Raw genomic sequence first — 21,316 nt, 5'->3', positions numbered from 1 at the left:
TCACTTATAACTTCCTTCCACCACTTATCTCCCATATTCCCTTAGCTTTCAGCAAGTATCTCAGCTATTCAGAATCATTTACCTTCATTTCTAAGGGACCTGAACCCTTGCTGTACCCTCTTGTTTAGTAATCTCAGTGAATCTTGGATTGGCTGAGAACACTTTGCTTTGCTTTACTCAGAAGGCGGACTTTATTCTTCCCACCTCCCCCCCACTTTTGTGTTATTTCCTGTCAGTCCTTGAAGGGGCAAACTATCCCGCTCCCTCACCCTGTGTTTCTTCCACCCTCAGCCTTCACTCAGACCCATGGTATCAACACTCAATGGGTGAACTGCTGTCAATGAAAAATATTGCCATCATTGTACTAGAACTTATTCTTAATAATAATAGGAGCAAACTGACCTTAAAAGTCAAGTAGGTCAAGTTGTACACAAATGCCTATCACGGATCTGTAGATGGGTATTGTCAAGTTCATTTTTGTATGCTTTCTACTTCTGTTCCAACTTTGACATTCATTTGCGGTTTCCAAAAGGGAGGCAAAGACAATTTTACACTTTATAGTTTTCAACTTACAAGATGTCTGTAAAGACCTCACATTAGAATCACCTGGGACCTTTAAAAATGCCAATGATTGGCCGGGCGTAGTGGCTCATGCCTGTAATCCCAGCCCTTTGGGAGGCCGAGGCCGGCGGATCACGAGGTCAGGAGATCAAGACCATCCTGGCTAACACGGTGAAACCCCCGTCTCTACTAAAAATACAAAAAAATTAGTTGGGCGTGGTGGTGGGCACCTGTAGTCCCAGGTACTCGGGAGGCTGAGGCAGGAGAATGGCATGAACCCCGGAGGTGGAGCTTGCAGTGAGCCAAGATTGTGCCAGTGTGCTTCAGCTTGGGTGGCAGTGGGAGTTTCTGATTTATTAATAATTAGTCTGTTGCTGGGTGTTAATTGAGCTCCCCAAGTGATTACGCATGTAGGACTTCAAACCACTAATTTAGAACCTTGTGATTCAAAATTTGGGCAAAAATGAGCAGCATCAGTATCACCTGGGAGCAGCTTCAGGCCTCACTTTAGATTTACTCTAAATCTAAATATTTTATTTTTATTAAAACAATTAAGAACAGATTACAAGCTTCAACTACATCTAAATTCTTTGGATTTACTTTAAAAGAATCTACATTTTGACACAAAACCAAAGTGAAATAAATTAGCTTTTTTTTTTTTTTTTGAGACAGAGTCTTGCTCTGTTGCCCAGGCTGGAGTGTAGTGGTGCAATGTTGGCTCACTGCAACTTCCACCTCTCCAGTTTAAGCAATTATCCTGCCTCAGCCTACAAAATATCTGGGATTACAGGCGCATGCTATCACGCCCAGCTAATTTTTGTATTTTTAGTAGAGACAGGGTTTCACAATATTGGGTCAGCTGGTCTCGAGCTCCTGACCTCAAGTGATCTGCCGGCCTCGGCCTTCCAAAGTGCTGAGATTATAGGCATGAGCCACCATGCCCAGCCTAAATTTGCTTTAATTTGGAGAAGTACTGGTCTAGAAAACACAAATTCCCAGGAGACTCAAGTTCTTAAAATAAGTTGATTTCTTGAGTACAAGTTCTTCAAATGCATTCTTCAAGATTTTTTTTTTTACTTTATAAATTGACAAAGTTTATACATATTCATGGCTATATGGGGATGTTTCAATACATGTAGATGGTGATCGGATCAGGGTAATTAGCATATCTATCATCTCAATCATTTATTATTTCTTTGTATTGGGAACATTCAAACTACTCCTTGGTATTTTAAACTACATAATATAGTATTGTTAACTATAGTCATCTACAGTACTATAGAACACTAGAACTTATTACTCCTACCTAACTGTAATTTTGTATCCATTAACAAATCTCTTACTATCCTTCCTTTCTCTCTACCCTTTTCAGCCTGCAGTATTCGCTCTTCTTCTTTTTACTTCTATGAGATCAACTTTTTTTTAGCTTCTGCGTGAGTTAGAACATGTGGTGTTGAACTTTCTATTCCTAGCTTATTTTGCGTGACATTATATCCTCCAGTTCCATCCATGTTGCTGAGAATGACAAGATTTTATTTATTCTTTTTTATGGCTAAATAGCCTTCCTTGGTATATATGTACCACATTTTTAAAATCCATTCATCTGTTGTTGGAAACCTAGGTTGATTCCATATCTTGGCTATTGTGAATACTGTTGGAATAAACATGGGGATGCCGATGGCTCTCCAATATAATGCTTTTCTTTCCTTTGGATAAATTCCCAGTAGTGGGATTGCTTGAGGGGTTTCAATACTGTTCTCCATACTGGCTGCACTAATGTACATTCCTACCAACAGTGTATGAGAGTTCCTTTTCCCCCAGCTACTCAGGAGGCTGAGGCAGGAGAACTATTTGAACCCTAGAAGCAGAGGGAACCAGATTACACCACCACTGCACTCCAGCCTGGACAGAGAATGCGACTGTCAAAAAAAAAAAAAGTCCCTTTTCTTCACATCTTTGCCAGCATTTATTTTTGTCTCTTCTATAATAGCCATCCGAACTGGGGTGAGATGTTGCCTCATTGTGGCTTTGATTAGCATTTCCCTGCTGATTAGTGGTGTTGAACATTTTTTCATATATTTGTTGGTCATTTGTATGTCTTATTTTGAGAAATGTCTGTTCAGAGAATTTGCTTATATTTAATTAGATTGTTGAGTTTCTTTGCTATTGATATGTTTGAATTCCTTGTATATTCTTGAGATTAATTTCCTGCCAGATGAGTAGTTTATATTTTCTCCCATTCTGTAGGTTTTCTTTTCACTCACTTTATTATTTCCTTTGCTGTGCAGAAGCTGTTTAGCTTGATGTGACCCCATTTGTTTATTTTTTTCTTTTGTTGCCTGTGCTTTTGATGCCTTATTCATAAAATCTTTTCCCAGAACAATGTCCTGAAGGATCTCCCCTATGTTTTCTTCTAGTAGCTTTACCATTTTGGGTGTTATATATGGGCATTTGAGATATTTTGAGTTAATTTTTGTATAGGGTGAGAGGCAGGGGTCTAGTTTCATTCTTCTGCATTTGGATATCCAGTTTTCCAAACACAATTTATTGAAGAGACTATCCTTTCCCCAATGAGTGTTCTTGGCATCTTTGTAAAAAATCAATTGGCTGAGATATGTGGATTTTCTGGGTTCTTTATTCTGTTCCATAGGTCTGTGTCTGTATTTATGCCACTACCATGATGTTTTAGTTACTACAGCTTTGTAGTATATTCCGAGGTCTGGTAGCATGATACATCCAGTTTTGTTCTTTCTGCTAAGGATTGCTTTGGCTATTCAGGATATTTTTTGATTCCATACAATCTCTTTGGATTTTTTTTTTTAATTTTGTGAAGAATGTTCATTGGTATTTTGATAGAGATTGCATTGAATCTGTAGGTTGCTTTTGAGTAGTTCTGTCACTTTAACAACATTAGTATTTCTGATCCATGAGCATGAATGTCATCTACAGTGCTATAGAACACTAGAACTTATTATTTCTACCTAGCTGTAATTTTGTATCCATTAACAATCTCTTACATCCCTCCTTTCTCCCTACCCTTTTCAGCTTGTGATATCCTCTGTTCTACTTTCTACTTTTCATTTGTTTGTATCTTCTTCAATTTCTTTCATCAGTGTTTTGTAGTTTTCATTTTACCTCCTTGGTTACATTTATGTCTAGGTTTTTTTTTTGGTAACTACGGTAAAAAGGTTTGCCTTCTTGATTTCTTTTTCAGCTAGTTTGTTTTCATAGATATAAATGCTACCAATTTTTGTGTATTAGTTTTGTGTCTTGCAACTTCACTGAATTTGTTTGTTCTAAAAGTTTTCTGGTAGAGTCTTCAGGTTTTCCTATAGATAAGATCATGTCATCTGCAAACAGGAACAATTTGATGTTCTCCTTTCCAATTTTAATGCCCTTTATTTCTTTCTCTTGTCTAATTACTCTTGATAGGACTTCACATTTATATACTTTGAATACTTAAAATGTTTACATAGATGTCAGAATCAACTTTCATTTTCCATAGTAAAAGAAGACCCTATTTGTTTTGTAGTTTTAATATTAATCAATTATTATTATCTGAGACAAATTATTTAACAAATTAAACCATCTATTAAAATATATTATCACAAATAAATTCCATAAGGAAAATATCTACAACTGTTTTTATGAAAGAAAAAAAAGGCTTCTCTAAAGTTGCTTTGTCCTGGTGCTATGGCACACACCTATAAATCCAAGCACTTTGGGAAGCCATGGCGGGATGATCCTTTGAGCCCAGTAGTTTGAGACCAGCGTGGACAACAAAGTGAGACCTCATCTCTACAAAAAATAAAAAAGAAATTAGCTGGCTATTGTGGTGCATGCCTGTGGTCCTAGCTATTCGGGAGGCTGAGGAAGGAGGATCACTTGAGCCAGGGAGGTGGAGGTTTCACTGAACCATATTCACGCCACTCCACTCCAGCCTGGGCAACAGAGATAGACCTTGTCTCAAAAAAAATTAAATTAGTTAAATTAAACATAAAGTTGCATTGTAGTTAAGAAATTGGGAAAGCAGAAAATGCTTCTTTTTTTTTTTTTTTGAGTTGAACAATGAGAACACATGGACACAGGGAGGCGAACATCACACACCGGGACCTGTCAGGGGGTTGGGGGCTGGGGGAGTGATAGTATTAGGAGTAATACCTAATGTAGATGATGGGTTGTTGGGTGCAGTAAACCACCATGGCACGTGTATACCTATGTAACAAACCTCCACGTTCTGTACATGTATCTCAGAACTTAAAATGTAATAATAATAATAATAAAAATGGCAAAAAAAGGAAATGCTTCTTGTTAGAACAGATTACATATCCTCATTGCTTTTTATAATAGCCTATAATAACAGAATATCCACAAGGTGGCAGTAATATATCAGTTTCATCCTCTGAAATTAAAACTTGCCTATTCAATAATACAATGGATCCTTCTGAATTCACTCTAAGACATAGAATACAGCAATTTGACTTAATAATTAGCCTTTAATTTATAGTTTTGTATTATCACCTTAGTGTTTTGAATTAGTTTGTATTTTAATATACTTAAATGAATTAGTCCTATGCAAATTGACTAATTTGACATGTGAAGGTGTTTTTATTCTATTTTCAGAAGTTTGGCTTTAAAAAAATATCTAAACTTTGATATCTGGTGAATGTTAATGTATTTATCTTATTAAAAGGTGACAGACCACAGGATATTCAACTGACTTTTTTTAACAAGGATGCAAAAACCGTTTAAAGGAAGGATACCTTTTTCAACAGATGGTGCTAGAGCAATTGGACATTCATAGGTACAAAAACTAAGATTGACCTAAATTTATACTTTATATAAAATTTAACTCACATAAATCACAGGCTTAGATGTGAAATGTAGTATTACAAAACTTTAAGTTGTGTATGGTAGCTTGTGACTGTAATCTCAGCTACTACTCAAGTGGCTGAAGCAGAAGGATCACTTCAGTCCATAGTTTGTGGCTACAGTGAGCAATGATGGCACCACTGCACTACAGCTTGGGCGAAACCTCGTCTCAAAAATAATAAATAAATAAATTTATTAATTCATTAAACTTTTAAAAATAGAAGAAAACTCTTGAGACCTTGGGCTAGGCAAAGAATTTTTAGGCTTGATATCAAAAACAAAATCTACAAAAGGAAAAAGTGATAAAACTGGACTTCTTTTTTTTTTTTTTTTTTACTTAGAAAGACCCTGTAAAGAGGTTGAAAAACTGAATTACAGACCATGAGAAATAATTTGCATACCCTATATCTGACAAAGAGCTTACATCTAGCATATGTAAAGAATTCTCAAAACTCAATAGTAGTAAATAAGGTATCCATTTAAAAAATTGGCATATGTGACCTCTGTGTATTATAACTTAAACCTCATGTGACTACAATTATTTCAAATGAAATAAACAAAACAGTAATGCCTGTTTCTAGCATATAAAATAATCAGAGGACATAGAATTTTACAAAGTTAAATTATTGGGCCATTTACTTAATTTAAATATTTTTAAATGAATGTACCCATTTTGCTTGAAGCTGTGTGCAAGTATGCTTGGTTTTTTTTTTTAACGATAATACGGTCACATGAGCATATACTTTATTTTTTAAAAGTTTATAGTTACCCCACACAAGTTCTTATTGATTCCCTCATTCTTAACACCTGCACAGTATTTCATTTTATAATTAATGGATTGTAGGGTTTATTCTTTTACTATCACTTGTGTTGTTCTAATGTTTTGTTTTTTTTTTTTTCACTAGAAAGTGTTGCAATGCACAAAACTACAAATATAAGGAGGGTCTTTTCTGGATCTCTATTGAAAAACTTTGAATAAAAATTACAAGTTCAAATCACACGTAAAATAAACATTTTAATTAATAGGGCTTTTATGCAAGATGTTAGTAGCAGCAGCACAGTTTTATTAATATCCCTGAATCTCTCACAAAAACTGACCGAGCAACTGGGATAATGAAGTATTAACTATGACAAAACAATGTAACAGGGTGTCATCATGAACCTTTTGTGAGGTTAAACCACAGGGACCCAGGGGAATCACCAACTTTTTTGGAAGAAGGAAAGGAAAGGAAAAAAATCTTTAATGGCCCTGGGAACTGGAAAAACTAGAAATACAAGCGCTAACATCTATGTTCCTAAATTCAGAGATTCCTACTAGGCAAAAAGAACTTAGCAGATTAATCTGAGAACAGCAGCTGAGGCTTGCAGAAGGCTTCCTGAGCCTCAACTCCCAGCTGAGAGTGAGGATGGCAAAAAGCAGGTGCTGTGAGTGGTCTGTATCCTATGAACCCTACAAATTAACCACCTCTGAAACAAAGCCCTGCCCTAAGGAGAAACTGCAGGAAGTCAATTATAAAGTGAGTTGGGAAGGACACTGAAGCTCAAGAAAAAGAGAAATTCCAGTTTAAGATGCAAGAGAAGACGGGAAAAGGCAGTTTTCTGCAAGTTCAAGCACAAATAATTTCTTTAACTTCTAGTTCTGGAAATACCAGGTGCAGTGTATGTAAAGCAGGAATTTTGGATGGATATTATATAATTTTCCGACCCACTGTTACTAATCCAGTCTCCCCTGTACTCAGATCTTCCATGCTACAGACAGACTGACAGATGCTCAGCAAATAGTAGCTAATATTTTCTAGGAAACGAGGTGCTAAACGAGTTGTCCTAAATTTTTACCTCCAGGTCTGTAAGTTGATTTGAACCATTACCAGTTCCTGGTTCTGCACAGTTTGTTGAAGACAGGACTTCTCTCCTCCACTGGAAACTCCACCTGCTCCCAATCAACCATCCTTTCCTGTAGCCTTGGAGACACTACTCGGTGTAGCACCCCTCCCAGCCTAGAATAAGCACACTCATCATCAATCGCTCTCATTTTCTGTCTTATCTCCATTCTATCTACATATATTTTTTGTTTTCGCCAATGTTTTTAAATAAGCAACTGTACAAGCACAACGATGACAACAAAAACCTTCCTTTCCCCAGTGTCATAGTGAGCAAGGAATATATTTAACCTTAAATAAAAGACAAAAACAAATGCTGGATAAAGCTGACAGAAAGAAATGCAACCGTAGGTGCTCTGGCATTACAGAAATGATACACTAAGAAAAATAGAAGAAAAGGAAAAAGAAGGTATTCTGCAGGATGATTTTACTGACTGCACATCTGTAATGCCTGGGAGTCAAAGGATATTGTTTATAGAAATGTAGGCATACTTAATGGCACCAGGGGAAACAAAGTTAATATTATTATATCCAATTGGGGGATGAAAGATCACATAGGGAAGACAAGAAAGAGTTAATAGCATTGTTCTTAGTTTAGAGACATTAGCTACTGTCTAAAGAAAGAGATGATTTTATGAAATTACATAAGGTAGCCATCAGAATAAAAATTTAACTCTTCCAAATATCACAACATCAAAACAAAATCAATAAAAACAAACAAGACAGCAAAAGAAGATATGTGCATATAGATCATAGCATAACATGCTCTTATTAGAGGAAAAAAATATTGTCAGATTAAATCAAAAAGGGAAACTCAATTCTATGCTGGATATAAGATAAAGTGTTTCAGAAAGTTTAAAAATAATAGTACAGGCAATGAATAAAAGGGTCTTCTCTTCATGTGTTACAGAGTATAAAACAGTGAGTAAACACATCATACGTTTTCTCTTTTTACACTTAAATGGCTGGAGATGTTGCACCACTAGTATGAATTTACTTCAGATATATAGTGGATATAGTTTTATATGGTTAGAAACAGAAATGATAATAGTTAAGGAGAAAATAACATCTGCATTGACGTTAGGAAGAAAGAGCCATTGTTGGGTACACAGTGATCACATTACCACGGAGCAATCTGTTCCCAACTGAAATGTCCTTGCCCTTCTGCTGAAATCATGTACGATTCTGCAAAAGTAGTTTTTACCTCCCACAAATCAGCCATTGGCTCTGCTGTTATTGTCCACACAGAATAAGCATCAGAGCTAGATTTAGCTGTTGTATTATGGTATGAGACCACCACTTCTCCTGTCGTCCTTCCCAGTTGCTCCCCAACCTCCCCTTTTCTGTAGTTTATAAGACAGGAGAAAAGGGAGAAAGCAAAAAGTTAGAAAGAAACAGAAGTAAGATAAATACCTAGACGACCTTGGTGCCACCACCTGGCTCTGGTGGTTAAAATAATAATAATATTAACCCCTGACCAAAACTACTGGTGTTATCTGTAAGTTCTAGACATTGTATGAGAAAGCACTGTAAAACTTTTTGTTCTGGCCAGGCGCGGCTGCTCATGCTTGTAATCCCAGCACTTTGGGAGGCCGAGGCGGGCGGATCACGAGGTCAGGAGATCAAGACCACTGTGAAACCCCCTCTCTACTAAAAATACAAAAAATTAGCCGGGCGTGGTGGCGGGCGCCTGTAGTCCCAGCTACACGGAGAGGCTGAGGCAGGAGAATGGCATGAACCCAGGAGGCAGAGCTTGCAGTGAGCTGAGATTGCGCCACTGCACTCCAGCCTGGGCAACAGAGCAAGACTCTGTCTCAAAAGAAAAAAAAAAAAACTTTTTGTTCTGTTAGCTGATATATGTAGCCCCCAGTCACGTTCTTCATGCTTACTTGATCTATTACGACTCTTTCACCTAGACCCCTTAGAGTTGTAAGCCCTTAAAAGCCCTAGGAATTTCTTTTTCAGAGAGCTCATCTCTTAAGACACAAGTCTGCTGAGGATCCCGGCCGAATAAAAAACCTCTTCCTTCTTTAATCCGGTGTCTGAGGAGTTTTGTCTGTGACTCGTCCTGCTACATTTCTTGGTTCCCTGACCAGGAAACGAGGTAATTGATGGACAGTTGAGGCTGCCCCTTAGTTGGCTTAGGCCTGCCCTGTGGCGCATCCCTGCAGGGGACTCCAGCCAGTTTGAGCGATGTGGATCCTGAGAGCGCTCCCGGGTAGGCAATTGCCCCGGTGGAACGCCTCATCAGAGCGGTGTGTGGTAGGCCCCTGTGGAGGATCAACGCAGTGGCTGAACACCGGGAAGGAACAGGCACTTGGAGTCCAGACATTTGAAACTTGGTAAGACTGGTCTTTGGAACTTGCCTACTCCACTTGAGTGGAAGTGTGTCCTGATCACCCACTGCGTGCCTGTACTGGCACTTTGGCTTTCGTTTTTGAATTGACTTGAATTGCTTGATACTTTGGTTTTTGTTTGACCTGGCTTGGATTTCTGGATACTCTGATTTTGGTGTTGATTCTGGTTTGGTGAAAACTGAAAAAGTGTGTATGTGACCTTTTTACCCATTCTTTGTTCTGTGGTGTGCGTGTTGTGTGAGCTTGGTGTTTTGTCTTGAGGAAACATGGGTCAGACACAAAGTAAGCCTACTCTGCTAGGAACTATGTTGAAAAATTTTAAGATGGGATTTAATGGAGACTATGGGGTTACTATGACACCAGGGAAACTTAGAACTTTATGTGGAATAGATTGGCCAACATTAGAAGTGGCCTGGCCATCAGAAAGAAGCCTGGACAGGTCCCTTGTTTCTAAGATATGGCACAAGGTAACTGGTAAGTCAGGACACTCAGACCAGTTTTCATACATAGACACTTGGTTACAGCTGGTGCTAGACCCCCCACAGTGGCTAAGAGGGCAGGCAGCAGCAGTGTTAGTAGCAAAAGAACAGATAGCCAAGGAAGGATCTCGCTCCACCCGCCGAGGGAAATCAACTCCTGAATTTCTGTTCGACCCAACATCAGAAGATCCATTGCAGGAGATGCCACCAGTGATCCCAGTGGTGCCCTCCCCTTACTAGGGAGAGAAGCTTCCCACTTTTGAGTCCATAGTGCTTGTGCCTCCACAAGACAAGCATATATACAAGTGTTTTAGAGTATACTAAATGTCTCTCCAGCATTTCTGGGTGAAATCTGATCAAATCTCACAATGTTCAGTAAATAAATAATGGTTATTTAGAAATCATTTTGCAGTGGTGGATTGTGATTGAGATTTTACAAAATACTTTAAAGGAGAAAATTATGACATCTAAATGAAACAATGAGAGTAAAATTGCAGTTAAATACCATTTCCTAAACAAATCACTTTTTTTCTTTTGTACTAAATCAGTCTTTTCTAAACCAATCACAATGAGCATTAAGAATGATTTTCAGAGTATTCAGGACCCATCGTCTAAAGGTATAAATTGGTCCTAACTTCATACTCTTAAACCTGAAGCTTTTTGGAGTAAAGTCAAAACTCAACAAAACTGAGGTTTCTTTTCTTGTTTCTTTCTTTCTGTTTCTTTCTTTCTCTTTCTTTCTTTCTTTCTTTCTTTCTTTCTTTCTTTCTTTCTTTCTTTTCTTTCTTTCTTTCTTTTTCTTTCTTCTTTCTGTTTTTTTCTCTCTCTTTCTTTCTCTCTCTCTTATTCTCTCATTCTTTCTTTCTTTCTTACTTCTTGCTTTATTATCCAGGCTGAAGCGCAGTGGCTCGGTCTCAGCTGACTGCAAATTCAGGGTTCAAGTGAGTCTCCTGCCCCGTCTCCTAAGTTTCTGGGATTACAGTCATGTGCCACCACTCCTGGCTGATTTTTGTGTCTTTAGTAGAGATAGGGTTTCCCTATATTGGCCAGGCTGGTCTCTAACCTGATCTACCAGCCTTGGCATCCCAAAGTGCTGGGATTACAGGTGTGAGCCATCACACCGGGCCTCTCTGAGGTTCATTTTTCTATGCAAAAGAAAATGGTAGGATGTAGTGCCCTGTGAGTTGTGTATGAACCCAACAATTTTACCTACAGATCCAAGAGCTCTCTTTGGGCCTCAGGTTCTCTTTTTGTCTTATACAAAATAAAGCCTGTTCTACTCTAGACAGAAGTTTATCACTGAGTCACAACTGAGTCAAATTTTGCTTTGGTCTTTGTTTCCCCAAGGCATAAGATGAAGTTTCAATCATACCCTTCCTAATTTCCTTCCTTCAGGGAAATGTTTTCAGACATCACACAAGCCTTCCAGAAAGAACCCATCTGCCTCTTCTGTCTGAACTAACTCATAGACCCCATCACTACAGGCTGCGGCCCTAGCTTCTGTAGGCCCTGTCTCTGCCTTTCCTGGGAAGAAGCCAAAATTCCTACCTGCCGCTCACATGTGGGGAATTGTCACAGCAGGAGGACATCAAAACCAATATTCTTCTGAAGAATCTGGTGTGCATTGCCAGGAAAGCCAGTCTCTGGCAATTCCTGAGTTCTAATGAACAAATGTGTGGGTTCCACAGGGAGAAAAAAAGATATTTGGAGCAGTGGATAAGAGCCTGCTTCATTTGCCGTACGCTCAGGAGCACGGGGCTCACAGACACTGTGAGGGGCAACTAAGGAACACTGGGTAAGTGATGGCTCTGAGAGCACTTTGAAAGCTGGAGGATGGCACAAGTAAAGAGATTAGGGAGAAGATGAAGAGCATGAGGATTATTCTTTTCTGTACTGGATGTCATGTAGTGCCTAGGTATCAATGGTAAAAATTTAAACGGAATCTGTGAGAATACCTTCCTTCCTGGAACTTGCATTTCACTGAGGGAGTGATGAAGTTAATAATCATTATAATAATTTGGCTATTTACTTTAATGTTCAAAGCACTGTAAAGAGCTCAATATCAGAAAGGGTTTCTAGCTATCTAAACTACAAGTTCAAAAGCCTTCTATATAAGAAACCTATTTACCAACACTGGAAATAATACAATAAAATATGCTAGAATTAGCAAGGCACGGTGTCAGTGGATTCCAATTCTGATGCAAGATGCCACATTATCTGTAAACCGGCCCTGCTTATGATTTTCCTATTAAACTGATTGTGTTGCATGTCGTGGTTCTACATTCTGAGATCTTCCCAAATCTCTTTCATATCTCATTCCTTGATTTCTTTATCAATGGGGGTCTGACACCCAAAGCGATTTGTTTCTGTGATGTTCAAATTCATAGTTCTTTTATAGGAGAAGATAATGAAGCAAATGAGATCTTTTTGGGCAAAAATTCAAGAAAACCAAAGAAAGTTAAATGAGGAGAGCAGGAAAACCAACCAGTGGATTGTAAGTATTAGGCCTTTTCCCTCAGATTCAGCCTCAGACAGACATGCTACAAATGTATCCACTTACCACTTGAGTGGAAAACATCTTGGTTAGGATTTGAGGAAGATTTTTTCTCATGGCTTCCAATCCTGAGGGTACAGTGCAGCATTGATTACTGCTCAGAGAGAGTGGTCAGGCTATGGAGTAGGGAGGTTTGGTACTAAAGACTAATTTAAAAACATAAGACTGCAAAAAAATTATCTGTGAATCACCATAAATTCCAACGACTCTCACGTAGGTTGTCTGTTATTAAAGGGTGTATATGGAAGAAATGGTGGATAATAACCTTTCTTCAGGTGTTTTAGGAAGTCATATAATGAATAAAAGTGGTTTAAGAAAAGAATGAATTTGGCTTCTAGTATTGTTAAGAAACAATAAAAATAAAGGAAAGAAAGGGAGGAATGATTGATTTCATGGTTCTGAGAAGTGGGAAGACATGGGTTTATGTATATAGCTTATTGGTAGAATACATCAGTCAGTCTAGGCTCAGTGGCTCAAGTTCATAATCCCTATAATTTCGCAGTGCTACATCAGGAAAGGGTTTTAAAGACGAATTTCCCTTGAATGATTATTTGTTTTTAAATCCTGTGATGAAATATTTGGTATTAGAAAGCTCAATTGTATTTTCCTCTTTAAAGGAGTGAGTCAGAGCAGCGGCACATGCCCCAGTGTGTGAGCTCAGAGCTCAGTGCTCAACCCATCACTGGCATAATGGACAGATTTCATGACCTCCAGGTGAGTGTCAACCTGCTGAGGTGATGACCACACTGTGCCCTTCAGGCATGGCTTGCTCTTTCTTCTTTCTTTCTTTCTTTCTTTCTTTCTTTCTTTCTTTCTTTCTTTCTTCCTTTCCTTCTTCTTTCTTTCTTTCTTTCTTTCTTTCTTTCTTCTTTCTTTTTCTCTTTCTTTTTCTTTCTTTCTTTCTCTTTCTTTCTTTCTGTCTCTCTCTCTCTCTCCTCCCCCTCTCTCTCCCTCCCTCTCTCTCCCTTTCATCCACGCTGGAGGACAATGGTGCAATCTCGGCTCACTGCAACCTCCACCTCCCAGGTTCAAGCAATTCTCCTGTCTCAGCCACCCAAGTAGCTGGAATAACAGGCACTCACTGTCATGCCCAGCTAATTTTTTTTTGTGTGTGTGTGTTTTGTAGAGTTGGGGTTTCTCCATGTTGTCCCGGCTGGTCTTGAACTGCTTATCTCAGGTGATCTGCCCATCTTGCCCTCCCAAAGTGCTGGTATTACAGGCATGAACCACCACTCTTGGCCTCAGGCATGGTTTTACTGCAGGCAATTTTTTGTTCTTTTTTAATCTTTCATCATATAAAAGGGAACAGATTGTAAATAGCATATATAAGCATACTTAGTAATACAGTCCTTATGATCATATGGAAAAAATAAATGAAAGCTGGTGTAATGGTAAATGTCATTCAGTTTCCTCTTGATTCTGGGCCTTTTGGGTCTGGGTCCCTCTGTGCAGCCAAGGCAGTTCAGATGGAGAGAGATGGTCCAGACCTGGCCAAATGGGTTCTACATGAGCCTTCTGGGTCAACACTGCATTTCAATAAAGACCTGGGCTGTGATGACTCCAGCCGTGTTCTCCACCACAGAAGGTGGAGTGCTCATAGTGGGTCCTTGGGCCATGGGAGACCGCATTATATACATTGAACAACTTGCCATTAAAGCATTTCCCAATGTTGGGGGTGGAGCCAAGATGGCCGAATAGGAACAGCTCCGGTCTCCAGCTCCCAACCCCAGCAACACAGAAGATGGGTGATTTCTGCATTTCTGCTTGAGGTACTGGTTTCATCTCACTAGGGAATGCCTAACAGTGGGTGCAGGACAGTCGGTGAAGCGCACTGTGCATGAGCCGAAGCAGGGCGAGGCATTGCCTCACTCGGGAAGTGCAAAGGGTCAGGGAGTTCCCTTTCCTAGTCAAAGAAAGGGGAAACAGACGGCACCTGGAATATCGGGTCAGTCCCATCCTAATACTGTGCTTTTCCAACGGGCCTGGAAAATGGCACACTAGGAGATTGTGTCCCGAACCTGGCTCGGAGGGTCCTATGCCCATGGAGTCTGGCTGATTGCTAGCACAGCAGTCTGAGGTCAAGCTGCAAGGCGGCAGTGAGGCTGGGGGAGGGGCGCCCGCCATTGCCCAGGCTTGCTTAGGTAAACAAAGCAGCCAGGAAGCTCGAACTGGGTGGAGCCCACCACAGCTCAAGGAGGCCTGCCTGCCTCTGTAGTCTCCACCTCTGGGGGCAGGCACAGACAAACAAAAGCTCAGCAAGAACCTCCACAGACTTAAAAGTCCCTGTCTGACTGACAGCTTTGAAGAGAGTAGTGGTTCTCCCAGCACGCAGCTGGAGATCTGAGAACAGACAGACTGCCTCCTAAAGTGGGTCCCTCACCCCTGAGCAGCCTAACTGGGAGGCACCCCCCCAGTAGGGACAGACTGACACCTCATTCTGCCAGGTACTCCTCTGAGACAAAACTTTCAGAGGAACTATCAGACAGCTGAATTTGTGGTCTCACGAAAATCCGCTGTTCTGGAGCCACCGCTGCTGACACCCAGCCAAACAGCGTCTGGAGTGGACCTCTAGTAAACTCCAACAGACCTTCAGCTGAGGGTCCTGTCTGGTAGAAGGAAAACTAACAAACAGAAAGGACATCCACACCAAAAACCCATCTGTACATCACCATCATCAAAGACAAAAAGTAGATAAAACCACAAAGATGGGGAAAAAAACAGAGCAAAAAAACTGGAAACTCTAAAAAAGAGAGCACCTCTCCTCCTCCAAAGGAACGCAGTTCCTCACCAGCAACAGAACAAAGCTGGATGGAGGATGACTGTGACGAGTTGAGAGAAGAAGGCTTCAGATGATCAAACTACTCTGAGCTATGAGAGGAAATTCAAAGCAATAGCAAAGAAGTTAAAAACTTTGAAAAAAAATTAGAAGAATGGATGACTAGAATAACCAATGGAGAGAAGGGCTTAAAGGAGCTGATGGAGCTGAAAGCCAAGTTTCGAGAACTATGCGAAGATTGCAGAAGCCTCAGTAGCAGATGCGATCAATTGGAAGAAAGGGTATCGCTGATGGAAGATGAAATGAATGAAATGAAGAGAGAAGAGAAGTTTAGAGAAAAAAGAATAAAAAGAAATGAACAAAGCCTCCAAGAAATTTGGGACTATGTGAAAAGACCAAACCTACGTCTGATTGGTGTACCTGAAAATGACAGGGAGAATGGAACCAAGTTGGAAAACACTCTGCAAGATATTATCCAGGAGAACTTCCCCAATCTAGCAAGGCAGGCCAACATTCAGATTCAGGAAATACAGAGAACGCCACAAAGATACCCCTCGAGAAGAGCAACTCCAAGACACATAATTGTCAGATTCACCAAAGTTGAAATGAAGGAAAAAATGTTAAGGGCAGCCAGAGAGAAAGGTCGGGTTACCCACAAAGGGAAGCCCATCAGACTAACAGCTGATCTCTCAGCAGAAACTCTACAAGCCAGAAGAGAGTGGGGGCCAATATTCAACATCCTTAAAGAAAAGAATTTTCAGCCCAGAATTTCCTATCCCGCCAAACTAAGCTTCATAAGTGAAGGAGAAATAAAATAATTTACAGACAAGAAAACGCTGAGTGATTTTGTCACCACCAGGCCTGCCCTAAAAGAGCTCCTGAAGGAAGCACTAAACATGGAAAGGAACAACCGGTACCAGCCACTGCAAAAACACACCAAATTGTAAAGACCATCGAGGCTAGGAAGAAACTGCAGCAACTAACGAGCAAAATAACCAACTAACATCATAATGACAGGATCAGATTCACACATAACAATATTAACGTCAAATGTAAATGGGCTAAATGCTCCAATCAAAAGACACAGACTGGCAAACTGGATAAGGAGTCAGGACCCATCAGTGTGCTGTATTCAGGAAACCCATCTCACGTGCAGAGACACACATAGACTCAAAATAAAGGGATGGAGGAAGATCTATCAAGCAACTGGAAAACAAAAAAAGGCAGGGGTTGCAATCCTAGTCTCTGATAAAATAGACTTTAAACCAACAAAGATCCAAAGAGACAAAGAAGGCCATTACATAATGGTAAAGGGATCAATTCAACAAGAAGAGCTAACTATCCTAAATATATATGCACCCAACACAGGAGCACCCAGATTCATAAAGCAAGTCCTGAGTGACCTACAAAGGGACTTAAACTCCCACACAATAATAATGGGAGAATTTAACACCCCACTGTCATCATTAGACAGATCAACAAGACAGAAAGTTAACAAGGATATCCAGGAATTGAACTCAACTCTACATAAAGTGGACCTAATAGACATATACAGAACTCTCCACCCCAAGTCAACAGAATATACATTTTTTTCAGCACCACACCACACCTATTCCAAAATTGACCACATATTTGGAAGTAAAGCTCTCCTCAGCAAATGTAAAAGAACAGAAATTATAACAAACTGTCTCTCAGACCACAGTGCAATCAAACTAGATCTCAGGATTAAGAAACTCACTCAAAACTGCTCAACTACATGGAAACTGAACAACCTGCTCCTGAATGCCTATTGGTACATAATGAAATGAAGGCAAAAATGAAGATGTTCTTTGAAACCAATGAGAACAAAGACACAATATACCAGAATCTCTGGGACACATTCAAAGCAGTGTGTAGAGGGAAATTTATAGCACTAAATGCCCACAAGAGAAAGCAGGAAAGATCCAAAATTGACACCCTAACATCACAATTAAAAGAACTAGAAAAGCAAGAGCAAACACATTCAAAAGCTAGCAGAAGGCTAGAAATAACTAAAATCAGAGCAGAACTGAAGGAAATGGAGACACAAAAAACCCTTCAAAAAATTAGTGAATCCAGGAGCTGGTTTTTTGAAAAGATCAACAAAATTGATAGACCGCTAGCAAGACTAATAAAGAAGAAAAGAGAGAAGAATCAAATAGATGCAATACACAACGAAAAAGGGGATATCACCACCGATCCCACAGAAATACAATCTACCATCAGAGAATATTACAAACACCTCTACACAAATAAAGTAGAAAATCTAGAAGAAATTGATAAATTCCTCGACAAATACACCCTCCCAAGACTAAACCAGGAAGAAGTTGAATCTCTGAATAGACCAATAACAGGTTCTGAAATTGTGGTAATAATCAATAGCTTACCAACCAAAAAGAGTCCAGGACCTGATGGATTCACAGCTGAATTCTACCAGAGGTACAAGGAGGAACTGGTACCATTCCTTCTGAAACTATTCCAATCGATAGAAAAAGAGGGAATCCTCCCTAACACATTTTACGAAGCCAGCATCGTCCTGATACCAAAGCCTGGCAGAGACATAACCAAAAAAGAGAATTTCAGACCAATATCCTTGATGAACATTGATGCAAAAATCCTCAATAAAATACTAGCAAACCGAATCCAGCAGCACATCAAAGAGCTTATCCACCATAATCAAGTGGGCTTCATCCCTGGGATGCAAGGCTGGTTCAACATACACAAATCAATAAATGTAATCCAGCATATAAACAGAACCAAAGACAAAAACCACACGATTTACTCCATAGATGCAGAAAAGGCCTTTGACAAAATTCAACAACCCTTCATGCTAAAAACTCTCAATAAATTAGGTATTGATGGGACTTATCTCAAAATAATAAGAGCTATCTACGACAAAACCACAGCCAATATCATACTGAATGGGCAAAAACTGGAAGCATTCCCTCTGAAAACTGGCACAAGACAGGGATGCCCTCTCTCACTGCTCCTATTCAACATAGTGCTGGAAGTTCTGGTCAGAGCAATCTGGCAGGAGAAGGAAATAAAGGGTATTGAATTAGGAAAAGAGGAAGTCAAATTGTCCCTGTTTGCAGATGACATGATTGTATATCTAGAAAATCCCACTGTCTCAACCCAAAATCTCCTTAAGCTGATTAGCAACTTCAGCAAAGTCTCAGGATACAAAATTAATGTACAAAAATCAAAAGCATTCTTGTACACCAATAACAGACAAACAGAGAGCCAAATCATGAGTGAACTCCCATTCACAATTGCTTCAAAGAGAATAAAATACCTAGGAATCCAACTTACAAGGGATGTGAAGGACCTCTTCAAGGAGAACTACAAACCACTGCTCAATGAAATAAAAGAGGATACAAACAAATGGAAGAACATTCCATGCTCATGGGTTGGAAGAATCAATATCGTGAAAATGGCCATACTGCCCAAGGTAATTTATAGATTCAATGCCATCCCCATCAAGTTACCAATGACTTTCTTCACAGAATTGGAAAAAACTACTTTAAAGTTCATATGGAACCAAAAAAGAGCCCGCATTGCCAAGTCAATCCTAAGCCAAAAGAACAAAGCTGGAGGCATCACGCTACCTGACTTTAAACTATACTACAAGGCTACAGTAACCAAAACAGCATGGTACTGGTACCACAACAGAGACATAGATCAATGGAATAGAACAGAGCCCTCAGAAATGATGCCACATATCTAAAACTATCTGATCTTTGACAAACTTGACAAAAACAAGAAATGGGGAAAGGATTCCCTATTTAATAAATGGTGCTGGGAAAACTGGCTAGCCATATGTAGAAAGCTGAAACTGGATCCCTTCCTTACACCTTACACAAAAATTAATTCAAGATGGATTAAAGACTTATATGTTAGACCTAAAACCATTAAAATCCTACAAGAAAACCTAGGCAATATGATTGAGGACATAGGCGTGGGCAAGGACTTCATGTCTAAAACACCAAAAGCAATGGCAACAAAAGCCAAAATTGACAAATGGGATCTCATTAAACTAAAGAGCTTCTGCACAGCAAAAGAAACTACCATCAGAGTGAACAGGCAACCTACAGAATGGGAGAAAATTTTTGCAACCTACTCATCTGACAAAGGGCTAATATCCAGAATCTACAATGAACTCAAACAAATTTACAAGAAAAAATCAAACAACCCCATCAAAAAGTGGGCAAAGGACATGAACAGACACTTCTCAAAAGAAGACATTTATGCAACCAAAAAACACATGAAGAAATGCTCATCATCACTGGCCATCAGAGAAATGCAAATCAAAACCACAGTGAGATACCATCTCACACCAGTTAGAATGGCCATCATTAAAAAATCAGGAAACAACAGGTGCCGGAGAGGATGTGGAGAAATAGGAAAACTTTTACACTGTTGGTGGGACTGTAAACTAGTTCAACCATTGTGGAAGTCAGTGTGGCAATTCCTCAGGGATCTCGAATTAGAAATACCATTTGACCCAGCCATCCCATTACTGGGTATATACCCAAAGGACTATAAATCATGCTGCTATAAAGACACATGCACACGTTTGTTTATTGCGGCACTATTCACAATAGCAAAGACTTGGAACCAACCCAAATGTCCAACAACAATAGACTGGATTAAGAAAATGTGGCACATATACACCATGGAATACTATGCAGCCATAAAAAATGATGAGTTCATGTCCTTTGTAGGGACATGGATGAAACTGGAAAACCTCATTCTCAGTAAACTATCGCAAGGACAAAAAACCAAACACCACATGTTCTCACTCATAGGTGGGAATTGAACAATGAGAACTCATGGACACAGGAAGGGGAACATCACACTCCGGGGACTGTTGTGGGGTGGGGGGAGGGGGGAGGGACAGCATTAGGAGATACACATAATGCTAAATGATGAGTTAATGGGTGCAGGAAATCAACATGGCACATGGATACATATGTAACAAACCTGCATATTGTGCACATGTACCCTAAAACCCTAAAGTATAATAAAAAAAAAAAAAAAAAGCATTTCCCATTTGACACTGCCAGGGGCCCATAACAAGCTACAGCAGCACCATAACCTTTGCCATCAGGAAGCCCGATGTCCTTTTGGTTTATCTGTGTGTATGAGTAAACACACTTACGCTCGCCTGTGCACACCCTCACACCATAGTGTACACTGTCCACAGTGGCACCGCCTGCTACTGAGGCCTGTGCCTTTTATCGAGTCTTATTTCAAGCTGGCTCAGCATGAGGAAATTGTGTATGCAACACTGACTTTCCACTGAGTCACTCAAAAATTAGTAAAATCATTTCAGGTAGTGTGTGCTTTTCTTTTTCCTATTAATGAAGGAAGCTTTGAGTGCAGGGGCACAGAAAGGAGCAGTTGATTTAAGTCATTCCAACGCATAAGCAAGTTCCAAATGCACTGAGAGACGAGGAGGAGAAGATGCAAAGGGCGCCTTGGGAAGAACTGCTTTTGCCGTAAGTCCTTGGCGGCTCCCAGCATGCCCACTGTGATGGCATTCACCCCACTGCAGTCGTCGTCATCAATGTGACTTTGTTGTTTTAGAAGGATCTGTTGTGGTCAGGGTTCCACCTGTCCTTCCCTAGACCATGACCTTCCAGGCAGCTCTAGGCAGGTCCCAGCCAAAAGGTGCTGGGGTAGAAACCAAGGACCAGGCCCACACAAACAGGGACCCCAGGGGCTTCCAAGGGAAAGTGCTGGCTGCCAGGTGCAGAATCCATAGAATTACCCACCAGGGGAGCCAGAGGGACCTGCGCAAATCCCTGGGGAGTGTG

The 21,316-nt window shown here is 40.0% G+C and overlaps 1 non-coding gene across 1 annotated transcript; it reads right to left on the bottom strand.

Annotated features, from left to right (window-relative positions):
• Positions 1–294: 294 nt before the first annotated feature.
• Positions 295–365, bottom strand: LOC129485564 (small nucleolar RNA SNORD56). Its single transcript, XR_008658704.1, has one exon. It is a non-coding gene; the product is annotated as a small nucleolar RNA SNORD56 (small nucleolar RNA).
• Positions 366–21,316: the final 20,951 nt, after the last annotated feature.

This window comes from Symphalangus syndactylus, chromosome 6 (assembly GCF_028878055.3).
Source record: "Symphalangus syndactylus isolate Jambi chromosome 6, NHGRI_mSymSyn1-v2.1_pri, whole genome shotgun sequence".
NCBI classification, from domain to species: domain Eukaryota; kingdom Metazoa; phylum Chordata; class Mammalia; order Primates; family Hylobatidae; genus Symphalangus; species Symphalangus syndactylus.
Note: the sequence above shows the minus strand (reverse complement) of the source record. Positions and strands in the feature narration are given on the sequence as shown.